The 25,950-nt window shown below is 41.6% G+C and overlaps 1 long non-coding RNA gene across 1 annotated transcript in view; it reads right to left on the reverse strand.

The window, feature by feature from the left end:
• Positions 1 to 328: 328 nt before the first annotated feature.
• LOC125436174 overlaps positions 329 to 25,950 on the reverse strand; it is a 29,437-nt gene continuing 3,815 nt past the window's right edge. Inside the window, exons 3-4 of the long non-coding RNA XR_007245011.1 lie at positions 18,807 to 18,878; positions 329 to 1,998 (exon numbers count right to left, since the gene is read on the reverse strand). This is a non-coding gene — a long non-coding RNA (uncharacterized LOC125436174). The remainder of the gene's footprint in view (positions 1,999 to 18,806; positions 18,879 to 25,950) is intronic.

Here is a 25,950-nt window from a genome sequence, read left to right on the forward strand (position 1 = left end):
TGGAAAGTATGGGGAAAGCAGTTTGGTCTTATCACCTGTTTAAATCTCTTTGTTTAGTGATATGTATGTAATGTGAATCTAGCAAAGAGTAAACCTAACCTTGTTCAGTTTCAATGAAAATATCTAGCAATGGCAATAACATATTCTTTGCTCCTGGACGGAGGAGTTTTTTACATGCACAGATCACCCTCATGGATCAGTGAAATTACTTTTAGAAGACATTTTTGAAATCAGTAATATCCATGGAATTATTCTTTTTTAAATCATCAAAATATACATCTATAAAGCATTCCATTTGGACAAGAAAAAAACAACAGCACACAAATGCTGTAGATACTCTTCGAGCTTGCATATTTATTGAACAAATCCTACTAAAAGAGCTAAAATACATTGGGTACTTGTAGTGCATTATTAAAGATCACACTGTTACAAAAGCCTGCATTTCAGCAGTACACAACTGCAACTATACATAAATGCCACAACTGCTGATTACTGTTATTTGCTATACGTATATACAGCACAATTGACTTATCTAATCTACCAGAAAGAAAGTGCATAAGAATTGGGGGAGGGGGAACTAAGAAGTGCAGTGCATGCATTGGTATTTAACAGTCAGAAGCAAAGCATTTCAGGACAAAGCCTGCCCAGTAACAGAAAGAGCTGAAAGACAGAGTTATATAAAAAAATTAAGGTGGGCTTCCAGACTGTGTCTAACACAACAACATTCCATGAATAGATGGTACTGTTTTGTTTTGTATTTTGTTTCTTAATTCCCTGGGAGCAAGAACAAAAATGTAAAATCCACATGCTGGAAAAACTGTGGAACCAGATTCATTGCTTTTGAAAACATTTAAAGAAACAATTATGTTTTTATTTTATTTTTAAGCCAATTTTATTGATTCTAAGAGGACACTTAAAACATACTGCCCCCTTGAAGGATATGCCTCCTAATGCATTTTTTAAAAAGAAAAGATAAAAACATTAAGACAACCCCTAAAGACTATAAGAAAATTATTGCTGCTCTTTATTCAAATCATGTAAGCAAAATGGCAGCGAGGAAAATTGTAGCAAATTACAGTTTTGTGATTGCTCCCACCACCATTGCACGTTTGTGAGCATACCCAGGTGGGAATCAGTTCCTCACTTGCTGTATTAGTAATTACTCACCCTACAACACTGAATAAGAAAGCCACACTGAAGACACAAGGAAACAAGTCAGTCCAGTCTAAAGAACGAGAACAAAGTACCAACACCTTCTTAGAACATGGAAATTAAAAATAACTCCATCAGAGCTACCTTGCCAAGGAGCATGTTTAAAGTCCAAAATAGCACCATTCATCAGTGTCTCAAATCCCGTGGCAGCATCTCAGTCACTTACCACAAGGAAACCATGAGTTTCATACTACTTCTATACATCAAAAGAGTACATGGATAAAATATAGAGATATACAGACAATCGAAGAAAATAAACTACTAGGCTTGTTACGTCTAAATGAAATAAAGGGGGACTCTCAGCCTCTGCAAGAAGCAGTTTGGAATCATGAAAATGGAGAGGCAGCAGTTTACCAGTTGCATGTGGTCAGTGAAGTTTGAGTAGTGGAAGACATTGCTGTGGTAGAACAAGGCCTGAAGGCCCACCTGTAATGTTTGTAAACTTGAGTTCACAGTGTGAAATTCTGAGAGCTTTTAGTTGCGTCAGAATGGTTAAAAACCGGTTTATGGTATACATTTTCCCACTGTAATTCTCTAAAGCAAGGCTCAGAGTCCCATAGTTTTCTTCTTATGATTTACACAGAAACAATTCCCGATATATGACACCATAATGACCTCATCAACACCCATACACCATATTTAATACAAATGAGGAGTTGTGATTAAAAAGAGGAGGTAATTGATTTGGGTGAAATGGTGTCCATAGCCATTTGCTGATGACAGGAACGGAGGTTTGGATTTCTCATTCTTTTTGCGGTTAACTTCCTTTGGGATGGGCAGATTGTCCTACATTTGAAGAGGGAGGAAAAGGAAAGAATTATTGTATTTTTATAAAAATTACTGTACGTAAACCCTGCCCCTTAGATCCTTCTGGCTTTAAAGACATGAAATGTGGCTTAAACCTTTTTCAGACTTAAAAAATTAGACCTATTTTGAAAACTCATCGCTCTAGAGGTTTTGTCCTGACAGGTGCTATTTTTGTGCTAATAAGTTAAGAGGACTCCAAGTATTCATTCCAACTTCCAGTGTGTTTATGGCCAGGTGCCATTTTCCTGTGTAGAATGAGCTAGGCTAGCAGCAAATAGGTTTCTTGGAGCAGTCGCTATGAACACAAGTTGCTGATTTGTCCGATACTGCTCAGCCCAGTTATATGCTGGTCAGTGGCTTGGGTATGTGGCAAACAGTTTAGACAGAGAAGATTTCCTATTCAAAGTCAGAACCAACAGCAAACTGATAGAATGAATTAACTCACGGAACCAAGTTTACTAAATCTACTGCAGAAGGCCACATAAAAATTAGCCCAAGTTTCCGAGACCCAATGCAAACTATATCTATGCAGAGAAAAATATGAAGATTGTGATTTATAATCATGTTGCACTGTCAGTAATCAGCAGGATATTCAGGGCAAAAAAATCTTAACAGTATTACAATAATTTTACACCATCTAGACTTCTGGATATACAGGTTGAGGTACCTGGCCACAGAAAAGTATTCTCCCTTAGTATTTCACCATGCAACCATTCAAAATGATTGCAGGCTTCCCAATGATATAGACATTGTATTGGTGGTTATGGATCTTTCCTTGCCTTCTTTAACCATCGCCTGTGATCCTAAAAAAACGCTGGCAGGGAAAGGGAGACCTTTACAGAAGAGAGCTGTTTTGGAAGCAGGGCTTCATCCTCAGACCATGAAATACAGGATACCATTCAGCATCAGTTATCAACGTACATAGAGCTCTCTCTGGTCAGTGATAGGAGGCCGTAGAGTGCCACTTTGTGTAAAACACTCTTATCCCATTTTTTTTATTCAGCACAGCTTAGTAACAGTAGAGTTTAGAAATTAGAATATACAATGATCAAAGAAATTAAAAACTGTAACATGATAATGAAATTCATACTGTTAATACCTGAACTCTTCCTCCATAATCACATAAGTTCCACAAAATCTGAAAACATTTCAATAGTTTTCAATAGACCACATAGAGAAGATTACGTAATGATTACACTATGAAGAGAGAACCCTTGCCCAGAGGCATAAGCATTAATGAATATGTCTTCCAATAAATTCATTTTGAGTTTTTAATCATTTGCTTTACTTTTATTGCCACTTTAAATTGAACGCACAGAAAATCAATATGAGCTGTAAAAGACTGCCTTGTTACTGAAGTGTTCCTTTTGGTGCCTACTTCTGTCTTCTTAAATGACTTATTTCTTAGGCTTCTGGCACGCAGAAAAGAGCCCTTTTTCCTGTAAAAATTTACTGAAAGGCATATTTATTCCCCCACACTTGTAAGGAATGATAGCATAACCATTCTGCCAGAGACTGTGGTTCACTATGTCGCCTGCAAGCAACCTAAGACCCATATTCTCATATTTCAGTAGCCCTCAGATTTAGTCCTCAATTGCTACATTAAATAACAAACAGTTAAGTGGGAGCCCAGCTTTTGAAACCCAATTCTACATATATTCTGTTTACTGTAAATCATCAATGAGATGTAACATTAAGTACACATGATGGCATTTTTCTGTATTGTTGAAATATGGCCCTCACAACAAATCCCATGCAGGAAAATTACCTTTAATCCCTTTTTATTAAAAAATGCTAATCATAATGGTTGCAATCCTACACACAGTTAGGTGTCTTAATTCCCTCAGACTTCATTTTGTTCAGTTTGGAAGTGGAGATGGTTAACCATCTGTTTTTGCTTTATGGTGGTTACTTATAATTGAGCTAGAGTCAGAAGACTTAAACTCCATCAATCTAGTATGAAATACTTAAATTTCCCTCTTGAAATCAGAACATAGTTTCCACAACTCTATATTGATTTTATTTGGTTTCAGTGTTTTTGACTGAAAAATTACAAACACACACACACACACACACACACACACACACACACACACACACACGTACTATACAGAGTATTTCCCTAGCCTCAGTAGGTCCAAAATTTGCAACTACATTTCATACATACAGGTCTTTCTACAGTGAGCACATTCCACTATATGTCAAGAGTTCATTCACTTTATGGCTTTTCAGCAGTCTTTGTTGGAACATAACTAGCTTCAAGCTGAAGTCCATGTGTCATGGACAATTAATTCAAACGGTCTTTGCAGGATCTGCACTTGAGAACGAGAAGGAGCTCCATCCTGCTCTCTGTAATGCTGGCAGAGACATGACATCAGCCAGCATTCAACAAAAAACAATACCTGTTTGCCAGTGGTGAGGATGTTTTTCTTCCTGTTGAATGCCTTTTAATACAAAAGAATTTACTTTACACCTTTAAGAGCTTCACAACATGGAGCTTGCAGTCAAGTTTTACTTTCATTTTTAGCAGACATTTCTTGTGTGTCTGCTTTAGCAGACATTCTTTCTGCTTCTCTTTTTCTGACCATACTATCTGCTCAGCCAGAGAGAGGTAGAGAACGACCATTGGTCTTACCTGTGAAGGGTCATTCTCCTTTGAGCAGAAAAGGACATCTAGGTAGTTCCCCAGCAAGCAATCAGGGAGGCAGGAATCTTAATTAGGATTTTTGCTTCACTGGTCTGCTGAGTACCTCCCACTTCTGCTCCAGTTCTGGAGACTCCAATTAGCAATATCAATTTCTGTAACAACACCAGCAGGAGGCCATGACTCTCCCCTAAGATAAACACTTAAGAATGGTTAGGGAGGAAAACAAGCTCCACAGATCAGAAGTGGGAAGAGTATGATCCCAAACACAACATGTAAAACACAACAAGGCAGTCAGGAAGCTGAACAGTAAAACATAGAAAAACATCATATAACAAACAGCACAATTGCCTGATTGAGAAAAGATAATGGCTACCTGGGAGGGCAGATGACCTTTTCCGCTCAAAGGAGAATGACCCTTCACAGGTAAGAATGATCATTCTCCATTTGAGCTCAAGGACATCTGGGTGACCTCCCCTAGCAGTGTCACCTCGTATAGAGCAGGGTCGATAGCATCCCCTAAAATGTGCTCCAACACCCTTTTGCCATAACTAGCATCTGGAGAGCTGTATGCATAGAGTCTTTAATGTTTTATGAACGTAGAGACGACCAGCTTGCTGCTCTAAATGTTTCTTCTACCGGCACATATTGAAGGCCGCATTAGTCGAAGCATTTCTCACAGAATGAGCTGATTCCCTTTGGAACCTGAAGTCTTTGCGTCTTGTATGCCTCAGCGATGCATTCCCGTAGTGAGTGCAGTGAGTGCAGCACTGTATGAAGCTTCCTAGATGGGAAATGATGTTTGGTGGAACCATCCCTGAAACTCACCCCTCGCAAAAACCTGGTGACGTGAGGATGATCTAAAAGATTATGTTCCTCAACGGATGGAATTACTGAGGTGCTGACCCTCAGTAATCAGGGTGTTTGATTTTAAACCAGACTCCAAACCATCCTGGAGGAACCCTAGTATCTCTCAGATCTTTGGAGCAGTGGGACATACCTTCTTCCTCCAGCACCAGCAAATAAAGACCTTCCACATTGTCTTGTAAATCCTTTGGTGGAAGGCCTCCTTGAGGAGATGATGGTATTCAAGACAACAGAGCTGTAACCCCAGGCTGCTAAGTCTTGCCACTCAATCTCCATGTGGTCAAGGTCAAACGTTCTGGGTCAGCAACACTGGCCCCTGATGTAGGAGATCCCTGGATGGAGGTAGATGTATTGGACTCCGAATTGATAACAGTAAGATGTTCGCAAACCATGGTCTCCTCAGCCACCAGGGAGCCACTAGGATGAGCTCTGCTCTCTCCTCCCTGATCTGGCGAATCAGTCTGGGAATGAGAGGGAATGGAAGAAAAGCACGCAGCAGCCCTGGTGACCACTAAGAAGACAGTGCATCTGTGGCCTCCGCCTGAGTATGGTGAAAATGGGAGAAGAACCTCTGAATCTGGTTGTTGAAACTGGAGGCGAACAGATCTACTACTGGAGTTCCCAATGTCTGAGAAATGTGGAGAAAGACCTCTCTCTTCAGGGACCACTTGTTTGAGTGTAAACACTTACTCAGCCAGTCCGCCTTGTTGTTCTGTATGCCCCGAATGTGTCTGGCTCAAAAGGACAGGAGGTGTTGTTCTGACCGGATGAGGTTCCTCCTCACTCTACTCTGGAGTGGACCTGGGCCCTCCTTGGTGGTTCAAGTAGGATTTTGAAGCCATGTTGTCCGTTCTGAACAGAACATGGGATCCCTGCAGGGAGCACTGTAGAGCTAGGCCAGGGGTAGGGAACCTGCGGCTCTCCAGATGTTCAGGAACTACAATTCCCATCAGCCTCTGTCAGCATGGCCAATTGGCCATGCTGGTAGGGGCTGATGGGAATTGTAGTTCCTGAACATCTGGAGAGCCGCAGGTTCTCTACCCCTGAGCTAGGCGAATGGCTCTCATTTCTAGGACATTTATGGGTAGCTTGGTTTCTAAGGACCAGGACTGGCTGTTTCTCCAACACTGCACCCCAACTGGACAAACTGGGGTCTGTAAAGACCTGCTTGGTGGAGGCTATAAAAAAACTCTTCCCCTGTTCCAGGTTGGAAAGTTTAGTCCACCAGATTAGACTGACCCTGAGAGGATGGCTGGGACAGATACTTGTAAGTGGATCTTGTTCGTAATTTGTTCCTGGAAAGGATGAAGGAAGGTCTGTAATTCCCTTGAATGGAAGCATCCCCACTGGATTGCATATGAGCATACGACTAATAACCCCATAAGGCGGGCTAACCTCTGGAGGGAGCATTTGGTCTTGGTTATGACCGCACGCACCTTGGCTGTCAATTCCTTCTGCTTTGACAGAGGAATGAAGAGTCTGCAAGTTAGGGTTTCTATCAGAAATCCCATATATTCAAATCTCTGGGTTGGGATCAGGGCACTCTATTTGTACTTTATTAGAAACCCATGTTGTTCTAGGGTTTGAATAGTTAGTTGACAGTCTATCAGGGCTTTCTCTCGGGACTCTGACCTAATTAGGATGTTGTCCAAGTAGGGGTGCAGACGTATCTCCCTCTGCCTATGGATGACAATCAGGTTTATCAGGACTTTGGAAAACACTCTCAGGGCAGTACGCAGTCTAAATGATAGGTCCCTGATTTGAAAATGTTATCTTCCTATGCCAAATCTGAGGAACCTTCTGTAACCCTCGAAGATGGGAGTGTGTATGTAGGCCTTGGAGAGATCTATGGATGTGAGGAATTCCTGGGGTTGGAGGGAATCCGCTATGGAGCAGAGAGTTTCCATCCTGAAGTGTCTCAGTTTGATAAATCGATTCACAAACTGTAGGCCTAGGATGGCCCTCCACTCTCCATTCTTTTTTGGGACTGTAAACAGGATGGAGTACACACCTGTGCCCCTCTGAGAAGCAGATACATGCTCTACATCATGAACGTTTAGGAGGTGATCAATGGTCTCCAGTTTCCTTTGTCTTTTGATCAGGTCGTTGGATAATGGAGAGTACAAATCTGTTGGGGGGAATTGTCAGGAATTCTATTACATACCATGAAGATACTATCTCCTGGGTCCAAGCGTCTGAGGCTGACTGAATCCAGGTCTGTTGGAACCTGAGAAGTCTGCCCCGCACCGGAAGATCTCCAATATCACGCCTTAGAGTTTCTGTTGTCCTGGTTGAATCTTTCATTACCTGAGGGCTTACGGGAGAAGAAGGGCTCCCTGTATTGTTGTCTTTCTTTGGGTTCCTGCTTGAAGTGGGAAGGAAATGGCTGGGACCAAATGGACAAATTGAAGCTTGTCTTTTTGTCAAAGGGACAAAAAAAATTGGGCATGGTTTTGGTTTTATGCTTGGACTCAACCAGAATCTTGTTTAATTCCTCACCAAAGAGCTTATTGCCTTGAAATGCAAAGTCCGCTACCTTGGACTTAGACTTCCAGTCCATTTGCCAGGGTCTGAGCCACAACAGTCTCTTGATGTCCATGCAGGAATCCATGGCTCTGGCTGAGAAGGTTATGGTGTTCAAAGTTGAATCAGCTCCGAAGGAAGCTGCCTTCAGGATCCTATTTACTCCCTCAATGAGTCTAGTCTCCTCCTTGGGGATGAGTTCAAGGAGTTTTCTAGCCCATACAATGGATGCTCTGGCCACTAAGGAGGCTGCCGCAGATGATTTAATGGACATGGCCATAGCCTCATGTGAGCTCCGTTCTCCTGTCTAGGAGAGAAACTGCTCCGCTCTCCTGTCTAGGAGTTCTCTAATCTGCCCCTGGCCATCCTTGGACATCAGACCAGAAGATTGTAAGGCATCCACTGGGGCATCCACGGGAGGTACTTGGGAGTATCTCACTGGTGTAACTAGGCATAGCATAAAGCTTACACAAAAATCTGGGGTAACGCCTATTAGCAGTAGGCTTGCCCCACTTCTGAGTCATCTGCGTTTCAAAATTCTCTTGGAAAGGGAACACCTTTGGGGTAGCATTGGAAGCTGGGAAGAGTTCCCCCTCCCCCTTGTGCTTGGATCTGACCTTGCGTTTGGCCTTCCTTGGCTGCCTGAAGGTGAGTGCAGCCATAGACTTATAGAGCAGATATTGGTAACCCTCTGCTTGGGATAGGCGAGAGGCCTGTTCCGGAACCTGTATGTCCTCCAGGTCATCCTCCCATGATGAAAACTCCCCCTCCTCCTTGTCCAAGGTCTCCTCCTCCGAGGAATCCAAGGACCTACGTTCGGGACTCAGCCGGGTTCTTGGCTGCCTTAGTTTGCCGGGGGGATGGGCTCACTTAGTCTCCCATGAGGTACCTGGCACGGGCATAGAAAAGGGGCTACTCTGTGAGTGGGGATCAGCAGGGGCGAATCTAGGCAAACTGGAGCCCGGGGACAAAATCTGAGTTTGGTGCCCCTCCCACCCCAGGTATGGACGACCACCCTCCCCCACAACGACCAAACAATGATTTTTTGCACCAGCTCACAAAACACCTCCCACCACCAGCAAAACATACATGGCTTTCTCCCCACCAACTCTCTTTCCTAATTGTGTCCCCACACCAACCCTATGAGGTAGGTTGTTAGCCTCAGAAAGAGCTCCAAGCCAGTGCAAGGGGAATTAACTTTTAAGCATGTAAATCTCTCACAAGTCACCCCCATCTGAAGGTTTACCAAGCAAACATCAGCATCATCTCTCACAAATCACCTCCTACCCCCAGCAAAACAGGCATGGCTCTCTCCCCACCACTTTCCTAATTGTGTCCTCTCACCTACCCTGTGAGGTAGGCTGCTAGCCTGAGAAACAGCTCCAAGCCAGTGCAAGGGGAATTAACTTTTAAGCATGTAAATCTCTCACAAGTCACCCCCCATCTGACGGTTTACCAAGCAAACATCGGCATCATCTTCAGTTCTGCTGCTGCTTCTGGGCTCCCTGCTCAGCTTGCCTTTTCCTGTGCCTGCCGGTGCCGGCTGCCGGGGAGAAGGCTTCTGAGCAATGCCACACTTAATTTAAAGCGAATAAGGCATGCCGGGTTAGAGGGAGGGGAGGTGGAGCTCCCCAGTCCTGCTCCTGGGAGCCCAGTGGGACTTCTCCCCCGCCCCTGGACACTCCAGGCCACCGTACAGAGTGGGCGGGGCTACGACAGGCACTGGGAGCAGTGGCTGCTTCAGTGCCTGCTTTCTAGGGCTTGCTCAATCCCTCGCTGTGTAGGAGGATGTTTTGGCGCCCCCCACGTGACCTCAATCGATGCGCCCGGGGACAAGGGGTACCCCATGTCCCTAGGCAGGAACGCCAGTGGGGATCAGAAAACTCACCCCTTAGGTGAGCACTGAACAGGGCACGCATTTCTTCCCTCAGTAGTGCTCTCCCTTATCGCCAACTCCCTTTAACAAACTCTGTCAACTCAGTGGTAATAGAAGCCTTATCAAAGGTCTTACCCAGCACTTCCTTGTCTGAGAGGGCAGAGGATTCCTCAGGAGCTTTTCCAGGGCTGTTGGAGCGCTGGGGAGAAGCACCTGGAGGCGTTTGGCTTGTTCGCTCCAAAATGTGTCTTCCCGTGGTCACGGCAGCCATTTTTGAGGCACCTTTCTTTTTTGCCCCTAAACGGGCCTCCTTGGCGCTTGGTCTGTGTTGCAGCTCTGTGGCAGGAGATGGGGATTGGACAGGCCTCTTGTGGCGAATGTCCGTCCTACCAGACTGCAAGAACTCAGGAGTTCTGCTGTCTTCCTCAGAGGACAAAAAGTAATTCTTGTTCTGAGGCATCTTGCTGCCAGGGAGACTTGTCTCAGTCACAGAGAAGGCAAAGAGGAACACTGCTACTCAATGCAAAGGCACTGGTAGCCATTTATATGCTCCATACAACAAGGGGAAGGAGTACTCCTTTCCCAGTTCAGGCAGAAATTTCAGAATCAGAATCAAAATCAGAATAGAGTGAGTACAGAATAAAAGAAGCAGGATAGGGAATTTGCTCTGAGGCAAAAACTAACTGGGGCAGAAGTAGGAGGTCCCCAGCAGACCAGTGAGGCAGAAGTCCTAATAAAGATTCCTGCCTAACTAATTAGTTGCCGGTGAATTACCCAGATTTTCTTGAGCTCAAATGGAGAATGGGACCATCTAGCAGAGAAGACTATCTAACAGGGTAGAATAGAGGTATTTTTTAAAAACAAAAATCAGATTTGCTGATTTCCACTCAAAACGTTTTCTTAAACCCATCACAGAGTTTCTGTAATGTTCAATCTGATCATATGTATGCAGGCGTTTATTCCAGAAAGCATATATAGGACTGAATATTACACACATTATACTGGAGACAAACCACTGGTCCATCCAGTCCAGCACTGTGTAGTCTGATTACTAGCTGATGTCTGGTCTTAGCTACAGCTTTCCAGCCATGCTACCAGTGATCTTTTTAGCAGGAAATGTCAGCATCTGAATTTGAGCAGTTGCATTGAATATATTACTCCTGAATAAGATATGGCTCTTTTCTTTATCTGAAAAATCACATCTATAAAAGTTAAATCTGCTCTTTGCACCAGATGGCATTAAGTCTTCAAGGTAGAACTCTATGTTCCTGGAAACCCTATTACTCCTCTTTACTTCTAGAATAAGTTATTTTGGAGTAGATCTTAAATTAAGCATTGTATTATCCTTTCAACAGCAAATATAGTGTTCATATCAAGCACAAATACACCATAAAGGATGTACATTTTTATAGTACAATGTAAAGAAGTTATGAACTGGCTTAATAGTCTTCACATTTTGTGAAAGCAATTTCCCCCAGCAGAAAATGTATAAACTGTACGCAGCATTTGAGCTTAATGTAAAATGTATGCATTGCTGATTTTTTTAAAAAATTAAGTATTTCAAAGGCAAAGAAATTAAAATTTACAAAGTTAATTTAAAAATAAGAGTAATTTGATATGTTTATTAATTTAGAAATTATTGAATTAGGTGAGCCATTCTTTACACTGAAACCAGTATCTCCTCTTTATTAACACTGTTATTATAAAATCCAAAATCTAGAAGTTACTTACTGATGTAGGTAATAATTGTGTTGTATTTTACAGATGGCTGATAAAAATTATAGTTGGATAACAAGCCCAGCCACAATTTATGTTAACCTGATGCAAGCCACTAGCTGATATGCAATCCAGCAGGTTTGAGTTTTGCTTCCCCCTCTATAATGACACTGAGCAAATGTATACTCGCCCATGGAGACTGATGGACCCAACTGGTTTCCAAAATGCTCTGAGATTCCTCTGGACATGTCAGGTTCCCTCAATGAGCTTACTGAGTCCTGCAAACAAAGTCTTTGTCAGGTCATTAACCAAACTGCTCCTGGATGTTTGTCTGCATCCCCATTCTTCCTTTTGCCCACTGGTTTATACAGGAGCAAAGGCAGAGACAGAAGGAACTCGGACGACTGGAGAAAGTTTGGTGGCATGCTCACGACGAAGCCTTGAGAACACGATGTAAGCTGTTTCAAAAGCCTATGATGTGGCAATGAAAGCAGCAAAGAAGTCTTTCTTCTCTGATTCTACTGCATCTGCTTGTTCATATCCAGCTAATTATTTAGGATAGTTCAGACTCTGACCTCTCCTAAGGAGAAGTCCCAAATTATCTATTTGGCTTTTAGCTGTGATATGTTTGCATGCTTTTTTGTCTATTAAAATCTCTGGACCCTGCATCCAACTTTGATGTAAATAGTGGACCACTTCAGCCAGCTCTCACTATCTGATTAGAGTTCTGAGGGCTGCTCATTGGATCCTTGCCCATCTTGGTTGGTAGTCAGGCAGAATATGGTACAAGTTCCCTTGAGGGAGATTATTAATCTCCCCCTCTCTTGGTTGTTTTCCTAGATCCTTAAAACAAGGTACAGACAGTTAATGCTCTTTTTGAGAAAACTTCTTTAGATAAAAAGGTTCTAGCCAATTACTGCCCAGTATCAAATCTTTCCTTTCTGGAGAAGGTAATCTAGAGAGCTGTTGCTGATCAGTTTCAGATCTTCCTGGATGAAATATCAGCACTCAATCCATTCCAGTATGGTTTCAGGCTGGGTTTTGGTGACTGAGACAGCCCTTATAGCCCTTGTGGATGACTTCTGGATCCATCTTGATAAGGGCGGGTCAGCGCTGTGGCTTTTACTGGATTTATCAGTAGCAGTTAACCATTCCACAGTTAATGGAATAGTTGATACAGTTGATACAGTTAACCATTCCACTCTGGTCAGCTACCTGGTCTCCCAGGGGGTTTGTGTGGCACTGATTTGCCTCCTTTCTCCTCGGATGTAGTCAGAGGGTAGCCATTGGGGATAAGGGTTTGACTGGACAATTTCTGGGTTGTGGGGTCCTCAGGAGTCGATCCTTTCTCCAATGCTATTTAATAACTATATGTGTTCTCTTGCATAACTTGTTAGGAGATCTGGAGTTGAGTGCCGCCATTATGCTGACACCGATCTTTTCCTCCTGATGGATAAATAGCCCAAGGTACATCTCATGACCCTACCTCAGTCCCTGAATGCTGTGGTTTGATGGTTGAGAGAGAGCAGGCTGAAGTTAATTTAAAAAAACAAACAGACTGGTGAGGGCAGGGTTGTGGGGAAGGGACCGAAGGCTGCCAGTTCTTGAGGGGGTTTACCAGGCATTCTGTTGAGAACAGTGAAGATCAATTTTCTATCTTATCAGCAATGCTGTCTGGTTTTGACAACAGTCTGGGATGCAGGCTGCTGGGTGATATTGATGACGTTTTATTTTGATGTCTGTTCGGTTATCCTACTATCTTCTATTTTAAAGATTTTGTATATTTTAACATTATTGAATTGTATGCCGAATAAAGGTCTTTTGATGTATGTATGTATAACATTATTGAATTATTATTCTATTGAATTGTGAGCCATCCCAACCCTTGTGATCCAGAGGAGGGTTGGGTATAACTCTAAAATAAACGATGTTGCTTTAAAAAATAGTTCACAGCAGCTGCTGTCCGTCTGTTGGGAAACTGGGTTGGATTAAGGAACCCAGATTTGACTTGTTTAAGAAATGTAATGGAGTGGTAGGATAGAATCAATTATTCAGTACTTCATCTTGACCTCAGAACGCATATACAAATTTAAGACCTAAAAGGGTATCTGTAGGAAAGGCATTTTTTTCTGCCCTGTCTGTGCTTAAGGCTACATACAGATATATCTTCAAAACAGAAGCAAGTGCTGACTTTTCTGCTGTAGGTTGAGATCAGCCTTTCCTTACCTTCACGCCTGTAATTTAACCTTTGAATCCAACACTGTGCTACGATCCCTGCTTCATGTGGCAGGTAGGCCAATGGCTTAACATTTTTGTTCATTAAAAAAATGGGTATAGTCTTTTGGTTGCATGTTTCTGTTCAAACATTTGTCTGATATTTGTTACCTTCTGAAGTTTTACACTAAAAAAGTTTTTTTAAAATATTTTCCACTTAAAAAATATTTTCCACTAAAAAAGTTTTTTTTAAATATTTTCCACTTTCCACTTAAAAAAACTGTTTCAGAAACAGAAGCCTTACAGTGCAGTTCAAAGCAGAATTACACCCTTTAAAGTCCACTGACTGACAGAAGGCTCTGCTAAGTGATCCTGTGCACAGTCTTTATAGGAAGAAGCAGCTTTCTGACTGAACCAACTGCTGATCCATCTTGGTCCATATTCTGTTGAAAGCAGAACACGAGGCTTCCCTTGGGCTCAGTATGAGTAAAAAATGGTACATGTACACAAATGTAGTATGCGCTTCCACAGTGAAGTCACTGTTAAAAGTTTCCATGTCTGCATACTCCCCTGTTTCTGGCTTAAAGTTTCTGAGAATTTTGTCTAAGATTTCAAATTAAATTATATTCTGCAGGATATATGTAGATCATGTAAATCAATTATTTTAAAAATATTCTTGACATTATTTCACTCATTCATTGTATTTTTATCCTAAGAGGATGTGAGAAGAAAAATGGAAATATAGACATGCAAGCAACACAGACAGACAGACAAAAGATCTAGGCATACTTCCAAAAGCATTGTGTTATGCAGTTCCTTTTCAGCTGTAAAAACAATCTCAGTCCTGAAACTGTGCCATACAATCATAAGATAAAAATTCCATGAGACTATTCTGGGATCTGCAAATATGTTCTCTATTCCATGCAGCCATTTACATTTGGCTACTCCATAAGAAAGAGAAAGGGTCTTTTTGTCTGGAATTCTGAATTTTAAATCTGTTCCTTTTTAATTGCACCTTTATTATATGAGGCTTTTTGGAATTAGCGAGAGGTGTTCATAACATTGTTTTGAAGGTTTGAGCCCTTTTCACTCTCTTCCACAATGTTGTATTTTCTCTGATTTTATGACCTGATGTAAAGACTCTCCATTTCTAAGTAATCTTGTTATATCAGTATTCAGAAAGGCAGACTGAAAACATGTAATTATTCAATGGTGCTCATATTAGGTTTGGGGCAGGAGGCTGTGACTGATTCAACAAAACTGAAGGCTCAACCATTTTCTTGCATGCAGTGGCTTACGATGCAGCCCTTTAAACTGAGCATTTAATTGTTTCTATCTTGATGCACAGAACAGTTTTCAAGCAATTCACTTACTAGGGTTTCCATTACAGAAGTAAGCTAACATTTTGGTCACACTGACCAGCAATTAGAATGGCATCCGCTTCTTGTCAATGCTATAAGGAAACAGTGTGGTGTAGTGGGTAAGAGCAGGTGGATTCTAATCTGGAGAACCAGGTTGGATTCCCCACTCCTTCACCTGAGTGGTAGAGGCTTATCTGGTGAACCAGATGTGTTTCCGCACTCCTGCATGGTGATCTTGAGCTAGTCACAGTTCTTCCAAAAACTCTCAGCCCCACCTACCTCACAAGGTTTCTACTGTTGAGTCTCCTTACAGGAGAGAAAGGTGGGGTATAAATCCAAATTCTTCTTCTATCCCATATAGTGATCCAGCAGAAAACTGCCTTATTATGGTCCCTAGAAACCAACAGGATGCAGAAAAAGGACTTGCAGGGAAGCAATAACCATTCTGAGGAAGGTGTGAGATCTCATTTCCCCCCACTGGAAGGGAGAAAGACATTCACACTCAGTGGCCCAAAATTATTCCTGAAGCAAGACTTTGTTGTGAGTAATACCCTGTTTCCAAGTAAAGGCATTCATGTAAAGACGTAGGGCCCTTCCACACATGCAGAATAATGCACTTTCAATCCACTGTCACAATTGTTTACAAGTGGATTCTGCTATTTCACACAGTAGAATCCAGATGCAAAGTGCATTGAAAATGGATTGAAAATGAATTATTCCATATGTGCAGAAGGGACTTCAAGTTGTGAACAAAGGGAACCAGACATGGGGAAGGTCAAAGTGGAAGAAGATTTGTGATTCCCTTGGTTAAAATGGAAAGACCTTCTCTCTGGCTGAAGCCAAAGACGTTAAAGGAGTCCACAAACCTCTTATGCCTGTGATCACCTTTAGATTTCTGACATAATGTAGTGGGGCACAGCCCCAAAACAGCTGCAGCAGGAGGAAGAGCCAGTCACAAAATGGCTGCCATAGCTTACCTTTAGTCAAACAATGAAGATCCTTGTGCTGTGGTACCAGTTGCTGCCAAAGCAACATTTTAAAATATCTGAAAAGCCCATCAAATCTCCAGTAGTCAATCAAAAGCCTTGCTGGGCAAAAGTCCTACCTAGTGCTGCCTACATACTAAAAACAATTGATGGGTGTCAGAAAAGCTGCTGGTGAGAACACAGTGCCCACAGGCACCATGTTAGAGACACCTGGTCTAAAGGCTCCTAACCAACTTTCATATACAAGTTAGTCAAGAAACAACTAAATGATATCCAAGGACTCACCACCGCTAACAATACAGTATATGTTTGAGAACCATTGCCCAAAGATATAGGATCTAGTTTTTCAGGGATAGAGAATATACTCTTAACTAATAATTACTGAAATTAATTATGCAGTAATTGTTATACTAAAATACCTTTGTTCTGACTAACACTGATGTGATTAGCAAATATGTTAGATTAAAATATAATTTTGATGAACAGTAGGGGTAAAATTATATGGGAGTTTTGTGTGGTAATCTTCCTATCAAAGACTAAAAAAATCATTTTGTAATGTGTGGAATGTGTCGATTGTCACTAAATGAGAGACTGGTACAGATTGAGAGTAAATGGCCAATCAAAACAAACCCCCTTCACCTGAGCCTGCAGTGTTTCTTCACAAACTATAATCGAAAATGGCTATGCTGTGCAGTACATGAATGTATGGTTAGAATATAATGAGTATAATCATGTGTGACAGATTTTGATGAAACAATCTTGTCATAAAAATGACCATATTACAAGCAATTGTCCTCATCACAGTCCGCAATCCACACAGATGTCCATGCAGGTCCAATGATCCGCAGCATAGCCTTTTGGGGTGGTCAAATGGAATCTCCCTTTTCAATTCACATTGTTATATGGTGGTGTCTTTTTTAAAGTGTAATTTAACCCTTTCCATTCCACAACGGAACTGTCCAGTGTGCGAATCCCGCTGTCCATGAGGTTGGTTGACACTCACAGTCCTGGCTTGGGTAAGGCAGAACTGGGGCAAGGAGGCTATCCCAGTCAGGCAGCAGAGGCAGGATGGTGAGGCGCTCAGATCGAGGCCAGCTCTCTGGGTTCTTAAAGGGCCATGTGCAAAAGAAGCGGAGCCAGTAGTGTTGGTTCACCCCCACCCCGTGGATTTTCTTAGAAGGAAAAGGCAAACTCCAGCTCGCTTTTAGTAAAAGAGAGCTGTGGCGAATATGGGTGAGGAAGTGGATAAGTGGTGGTTGGATGTAAGGGAGGGCAGAGTGAGGTGTGTGAGGATGAGCTGGATGTGTGTTGTGTGGTAGCAGTGGGTGAGGCACAGAGAGTGAAAGTTACCTGCGTGTGAGTGGGGGGAACTCCACCTGATGTCTCACATGGCAAAGTGTGTATGTGTTTCACTTCCACTCGTATTACCTATTTACTGTTTTCACTGCTCATCTCTGCCCATCTGCACGAACATTCTAAGCCCTCAGGCCACAGACAGACAGGCTGCACGAACATTCTAAGGGTGACAGTTAAACACAGCCAGCTTCATGGCCTAGTGCGCCAGGAAAAAGACGTTTTACCTGGCTCAGGTATGGACTTTCGGCAATTTGAAGGTCCGATTACCTGCCCAGAACAGGGAGGAACGTCATGTGCAAATTTGGGGACGATCCGTCCAGCCGTTTTGGCGTTAGGGCGTGACTAACAAAGATACTGTTAGCTTTTTATACACACACACACGCGCGCGCGCGCGCTCTCTCTGCTAAGTCCATTTAAGTCAATGGGCTTAGGATACAACTACTTAAGACTGCACTGTTAGATTTGATTTTTCCCATGTGAATCCGAATGTATGTCACATTATAGTAAAATCAAGAGGACTTCCAAATATTGCAAAATAAACTACTTTCTAACTATACAGTTCAAAACTTTCCTTCAATAAAGGGTATGGGAAATGTGCTGATATCTGAACAACAGATTTGTTCATGGGAATTTTCTAAGGATAGCTCTAGGAATTTATCTCAAACTGTTTTCCATTTGATGAGTATTTTGCTTACTTGCCAATTCTGCTGCCAAATTTCTGATTCATTAGTAAACAGGGTTAAGAGAATGAAACTGATATGTTCTGTGGCTTTTGAAAAACTGTTTTCACTCTATTTAAATTTTATATCCTATTTTGGACAAATCAAAATGAAAATAAGGCTATTCAAACTTGCCAGGAAGACAAACATTTCTGTAGTCATGTTAGCACTATTATTATTTATCTGTATGATACTTAATTCCATTGAAAGTACTCAAAACCTCAAAGATAAGTAAGATGTCACATTACCAGACAAACTAACTATGACATTGCTTTTCTGTTCTGACTTCTTTTATCCGAGGTGCTTTTCATTTTTTAAAATGATGTTGAAGGTCTGCTGTGTTTTTCTGTGAAACATTTAGGTAGCCCACCAGAAAAAACAAACTTCAGGTTTATTACAGTAACTCATATTTCTCTTTTTATTCTCTTGACCATCATAAAATAATCCCAAATTATACTTGCATTATACAGTTTAAAGTTCTTGTAATCCAATCAGAGATATTTAAAAGTATGTAAATATATATACCTTAAGAAATCCTCCATACCCATGGCTGATCGGAATGTGTTTCTGGCTGGCTGTGAGCCTTGGTTGATAAACCTATAGAAACATTAATACAATAAAAATATTCATCATGAGAGTAAACAGATTCCACACTGTGACCGACTAAACCCACCAGAGGCCAGAGATTTTCAAGCAAATTTAGAGATCACTGCATTATAGAGGAAACTTTAAGATGAAGGCAACATCTGTCAAAGGGTCTGATACTGGAGGTTCTAGAAACAATCTTTTGGATCAAATATGTTTCCACTCTTTCCTGCCTCTCCCAATAGTGCCTAGTCCTAACATATTTGCCCTAAGTACTGCCTTTCAATATCCTATTGATTCTATATTCTTTTTCTACTGTTGTGCTGTTTTGCAGTTAGGGCACACCTAATCTCAAGTGACATTACCTATACTTCAGGTACTACTTTGGTCAATGAATACCATTTCTGTTGATGTTGAATTGTATTTGTTTTCAGTTAATTTTGAACTAATATATTAGAATAGAATAGAATAGAATAGAATAGAATAGAATAGAATAGAATAGAATAGAATAGAATAGAATAGAATCTTTATTGGCCAAGTGTGATTGGACACACAAGGAATTTGTCTCCAGTGCATATGCTCTCAGTGTACATAAAAGAAAAATACATTTGTCAAGAATCATAAGGTACAGCACTTAATGATTGTCATATAGGTCTAGTAAGCAATCAGGAAACAATCAGTAGTAATGAAAACATAAAAAGTAAAATCATAAACTAAAAAAAAATAAAATAAAATATAAAACAAAATGAAATGACAGCACAGGCTATAGTCATACAGTCATAAGTGGGAGGAGATGTGTAATAGGAATGATGAAAAAAAAAATGCAATAATTATATAATGAGTATATAATAAATAGTTTAACATTATAGGGGGAATTCTTTATTTAACAGAGGGATGGCATTGGGAAAAAAACTGTTCTTATGTCTAGTTGTCTTGGTGTGCAGTGCTCTGGCGACGTTTAGAGGGTAAGAGTTGAAACAGTTTATGTCAGGATGAGGGGTCAGTAAATATTTTCACAGCCCTTTTTTTGACCCGTGCAGTATACAGGTCCTCAATGGAAGGCAGGTTAGCAGCAATTGTTTTTTCTGCAGTTCTGATTATTAGTTTGCTACAGGAGCTTTTATCCTATGTTTGTAAGATTATATTTCAATCTGTATTGTTTACTTGTGCACTCACAACCAATGTTTTTTGTTTCAATATAGTTGCACTGCATTTATTTCCATGGGGTTTTTTTTTGGGGGGGGGGGGGTTGTTGTTGTTTCCCAATATATTAAAACTGAACAATTTATATAACTTACATTCTTTACTGTTTATGATATTTGGAATCAGTGAGGCAACTGAGAGAGAAACTAGACTGTACTAGTCAGCAACTGAAAGGCAAAGAGACTTGAGGTTACTGTGCCACACCAGTGAAAAAGGCAAACTTAGTCCTGAGGATTATTAGGAAAGCGACTGAAAATAAAATGGCCAATATCATAATGTCCCTGTATAGAGCTATGGTATAGCCTCATCTGGAATACTTTGGGCAGTTCTGGTCACCATGGTCACTAAAGGGAAGGATCCTATGTACTATTCAGAGAAAGGCAGTGACTTGTATACACCAAAACTAGGAGGCAAAAATCAGGAGGAGGTCCCAGCCTCTATGCTCTGTTGTTGGGCTTCTAGAATCACTAGTTGGCTACTGTGAAAACCAGTATGCTGGATTAAATGGACCACTAGTCTGATCCAGTAGGGTGCTTCACAAGTATCCTGTTATTCTGTGCCAAACTAAACTATCACTGGAAAGGCACTGATTTTTTCCCCTGTCCATCAATCAAGTCCTCCATCACCCTTTTTACTGAAGGATAGCTGAGTAGCTTCTCAAATGTATATTTATGGTTAACAAGATATGTCTCTCTTTATATAAGAGTATATAATTTTGCCTTTTATTCATGATATTTCTCACAACAATGACTAGTACAGAAAGATCCTCTTGAACCTGGACTAGTAGCAAAGAGAAATGCTGAACAGCTGGATCTATCTCCTTTTATTTAGCTCATTTACAGACAGAACAAACTATGAGACTAACCTAATTGGGGGTTCTTGTGTTATTTCTGTATTTAATCACTTAAGAAAAATGTGGGGCAGGGAGCCAAGTGGGACCTCTGCGAATTTTTATAGCACCTACTTTAATTGTAAGAAGACAGAGCATTATACCCCAAAGATTCTTAATACACTACAAACTAACAATCAGTAATGAGGAAGAAGACAGAAAATACGATACTTCCTAGTGGCTACTAGTAAGGTTAGATTCAAGCTTCACCATGGCCAACCGGAAGGATTCTATGTACTCTGACTTATAGTCCATCCAAGGATGTGGGGGTAGAGTGACAGCTGGGGATGGCACTGTGGCAGTGCAGCTGCACTGTGTCTCCAGTGGGGTTGCAGGCAGAATGGGAAGAGGGGAAACCAGAAAAAAATCTAGCTGGCTGAAAAATATTACAGGGAAAACTGACTTATACCACACCTTTCGGAGGTGTAAGTTGGTTGTTGGTGTAGGGCAGGGGTCTGCAACCTGTGGCTCTCCAGATGTTCATGGACTACAATTCCCATCAGCCCCTGCCAGCATGGCCAATTGTAGTCCATGAACATCTGGAGAGCCGCAGGTTGCAGACCCGTGGTGTAGGGGGTGTAGCTGGGCTGAAAGTCCCCAGGAACACCCCAGGAATATCAGTGCAGCCTCCTGTGCTGCAGGAACAATAGCATAGAAGACCACTTCCTCGTCCTGTGCTATAGCACCCTGCTGCCGGGTAAGTCTCTCTTCACTGGTTTCTGTGCCACTTTGTATGGTGTCAGTGGCATGAGCACCAGAACGACGCTTTCGCCATTTCAAATCTGGCTTCCTCCCCCCACTCTTTGAATTGCACAGTAAGAAGGGCCTTTGTGGGAATCTTTTGAGAGGTATTAAGTAGCATTGGTATCTTAGATAAACTGACCAGTCCCTGACATGTTTTTTTTTCTAAATAACTCAAATAAACAATAAAGCACCTCAAAATAACAATTATGATGGTCCTGCTGTACATCTTGCTCAAAAGTATTATTTATGGTTTGTACCCTATTTATATAGAAGAAAATACAAGTAGTTCTACAGCAGAAACTGTTTTTTTAGAGGTGCAGAAGGCAGCATAATAGAAGGGGCACCTCCCCTTTTCTCTCTTAGAGAAAGGTCATCTGCACATTTTATAAATATGTGCATTAAAATAATATTTAAGTCTGTTGTCCAATTATTTACAGCTTTTCCATCTCAAACTCGCTAAGAAGCTGCTAGAAATACCAACCTCCATTGCTATATAGCTAGGAAATAGTGGAGATTAATATTTGCCTTAGGAACAGGCTGGTAGATGAACAGACTGGGAAAGTGCAACAATGGAACTACAGGTGGGGGGAAATATGTCCTTTACTCTTAAAGACTTATCCAAACATTATGCAATCTTTGCTAAATATCTATGCCATAAACTGTTCTGCTGTTCCAGTGCCCCATTGGACTAGTATGACATAGCCAAGATATAGAGCCAGTCATCAGCCTACAGATGTCCCTAAAGCCTCTCACTAGAGTTTTAGCACTGGATGAATAGGAAGAAAGGAAACTCTCTATGACATGTTCTGACAGAGAGCAAAATGAAAATGTGCAACAGTCTAAACATTGGCAAACATTATAGACAAAGGTGCCCTGCAGCAACAGTTGTCAGAAAATTTCTATTTTTCAGCACTGTAGTGAACTGTGAAGGCCAACTCACCTAATCAACTATGCACACCTAGAACTGGTTTGAGCACTTATTCGTTTGTACTAGAATCATACTGGAATGATGATCACTCTTAATTCACTGGTTGGTATTCAGAAAGTTATCTAGGTCAACTTGCTAAGAACTCATTCATTCCATCTATATTTATGCAGTCATAAAAAATATATCATATGTATCATTCCTTGGGATATAAAAGTTCAATGTATGGTGATGAAAAGAGAGAGGATCACTGAAGGCAGAAGATGAAGTCTTGGCAACATAACTGCAGAAAGTTTACAGTTGACAGCTAGATGCTGTGGACAAGTGTGCTTTCCTGTAGTAGTTTTCCTCACTGGAACTAGGCCAGTGTACTTTTTGGCTCCATTTTTACTCCTTTATAGCAGCAATCCATGCCCAGAAGTGTGTGGAAGATAATTTTTTGAGTAAAAGTGAGCCAGTAAATGGGTGTGCCATTGCTAAAACCTCCATGATAAATTCCTCTCTTGTTTCCTTTGCTCCAACTTCTCTGGATTTGGTATTTTTCTATGGCTTCTCTATATTCTTTCCCCACTTGTGATTCAAATCTCTAATATTAACAGGCTGAAAACACCTAAACGGGACAAGCAGCTTTCCCATCATCCATTTTTACACCTTCCTTGCTGTCACTCCACAACTCCCGCATAAGTACTTCTTAACTGTGAAATTTCTAATAAAATCTTCTGATCTCCTGAATCCTCTAATTCATTTGCAAAGCCTTTCTTTTAGCTGGAATAATTAAACACGTTGATTTTTTCCCCTTCCCATTTTCAAAGGACAGAATGCCATCTACTACTTTGTCACTGTTATCAAAAGTTACTTTAATATGGCTACATTCTTGCCCTGCAATCAACGGATCATGGGATCCTGATTCCAACAAATATTTAGGCTTAATTTCCTATTTCAATAATATGGTAAGCTGACTCAAGTATTTTCTTTTTCAGCATGGTTGACTGTCCCTCCCTTTGTAATATGTTAGTTTAGGACCTTTATAATGCAATCCTAAGGAGAAAATCACCCTTCTAAGTACATTACAGTCAATGGGCTTAAACAAGTAAAACTCTGCTTAGGATTTTACTGCCAATTGTCTTAGGCCCTTTCCGCATGGGCCAAAAACGACGGCCTGGGCGTAAGCCCCCCAGGCCGCTGACTTCTGAAGCGGCTGCTAGCGCCAGCAGAAGCGCCCGCCTGGCCTCCCCTCCCAGGGCGTCAGGCGCCTAAACAACAACCCTTTAAAGGGTTGTTGTTTTGCAAAGTGTGTTCGGTGGCTGGCGCGAACCGCTGAACACGCTAGCGAAGCTGTCTCCGATCCACTTCACCTTGTCCCGTTATCGCCAGCCTGCTGGCGGTTGAAGTTCCCATCGCTGTCCTCCGACCCCTGGAGGTCGGAGGGCAGCGTGGAAACTGACGCCAGCAGCGACACGGCGTGAAGGTGAGTGGGACGGGCACGAAGAGGCGGCTCCATCTTGAGCGGGCATGCCGCTTTGCCTCTGCTGAGGCCGTCCGCATCGCGCAAAAGCGACGTTGCTCGCCTCCACGCCGGCGGAATTCTCGCCGGCGTGGAGGCGACAGGGAGGCCGTGCAGAAACGGCCTTAGTGTCTTCTCCAGATCAACTGTAGATCATTTTCCATGTGAAAGCAAGTGTAGAAGAACACATCTTCTACCCAAAACATTACAAAAACATATGGCAGATAGAGTGTTCAAAGTATGCCACAAAAACTGAAAGTTTCGCTTTCACAGCTGACAACTATGTGGTGACATTACATAAGCTTACAGGGCAAATATCCTCAGTGAAATCCAAAAATCCTTGTTTACTGTTATAGATCAGTACCTTTTTAAAAAGTCTTACCTCTGCTTCTTTTCACAGAGTAGGTACAACGTTTTGCACCATACATATTCACTTGTTTTAGCAACTTCCTTCTACATGTCCTCAAGGTCAAGTGAATGAAAATTTGCCATGCTATCACTGACCTGTACAAGCACATTGCTTTGAGAGCAAGGTGCTTTTAACAGAGAGGAATATACCCCCTTTCAGTTATCTTAAAACGTTAAAAGCACATTTAATCAACTTATGTTCTGCAAAATGATATCATGTAATTATATGTATGGTAGCTATACTGTTACATGAAATACATAATCTCTGATCCAACAAAAAAGTGACATAAAATAATAATTTAAATATCCGTGTACAGCTTAAATTCCTTAGGTGCATGTAAAATATAAAGGACTTACCAATATAAAATTATTTGCACTTTTACTATATACACCAGTAAACTCTAATTTAAAACTACATATAGTAATGTCAAAACAAAAAAAAATATTGAACTCAGTTCAGTTTATTTTGATACAAGAATAGCTTGATATTGAATGATCTTTAAATGGCCAGTAATCTTTTGAAATGTGCTAAAATGGTAGAATGAATATACTTGTGGGAGCGGGGGAGGTAGAAGTCATCTTCATTGGAACATTTGCATAGAGTCTGTATGCACACTGCTTTCTTTGCATGACTGACATCCCTGCTTTTTCCAGGTTTTCCATTTGTGTGCTTGCATATAGGTCAGGACAGAGCTTGTTATCACAGTTGTACTCCCTCTACTATATGTATTCATGTTACCTCCTGAGAATGTCTGGAAAGATTAATGATTATTTAAAGTGAGAAATACATTTCTTGAACTTACAACTATTATAAGATGGGCAGAAGAGGGAGGGTGAAAGGAGTCGTGGAAGTGGCCTGCCCAACCCATTGGTGTAAGGAGCAAATATTTCAGCAGAGAGGTTGAACATGCCAGCGGGCAGGTGCCATGCAGCCCCACTGCGCCCAACCCAGTAGAGGCTGACCACCTAGAGCCATGCCAGTGTAAAAGGAGGCACCAGCATAGCTGGGGGCAGGCTAGGGGTGTTCCTGGGGGAGGAGCCGGTTGTAGTTGGCTTCCAAAGGCCATTCAGCCTGGGAACACCTTTGATATAGCCCTGATTTATGCCATGAAAACGCCTGGTATAAGCCACTTTTTAAAGTGGAGTTTACCGGGTGGCAGTGAATTACCTTTTTTCCCCGCTACTTTCTATGCCGCCCAGAACTCCATTGATACAGCATAAATGTGCTTCAGGATTGTCCCTAGGTGCTGCCCTGCCCCCCACAGATTGCCCTTTTAAAACTTTATAGATGACTGTGAAGTGCATCTCAAGAGTTGTTTCCATTTTTTGTCCTCTCAGAGGAGTATTAAATGATTATACACACACAGAATCTAATTTTTTGATCCAAATATCCTTTCGCTTGGCAATGTGT

The sequence above is a fragment of the Sphaerodactylus townsendi genome, linkage group LG07 (genome assembly GCF_021028975.2).
Source record: "Sphaerodactylus townsendi isolate TG3544 linkage group LG07, MPM_Stown_v2.3, whole genome shotgun sequence".
In the NCBI taxonomy this organism is placed as follows: Eukaryota; Metazoa; Chordata; class Lepidosauria; order Squamata; family Sphaerodactylidae; genus Sphaerodactylus; species Sphaerodactylus townsendi.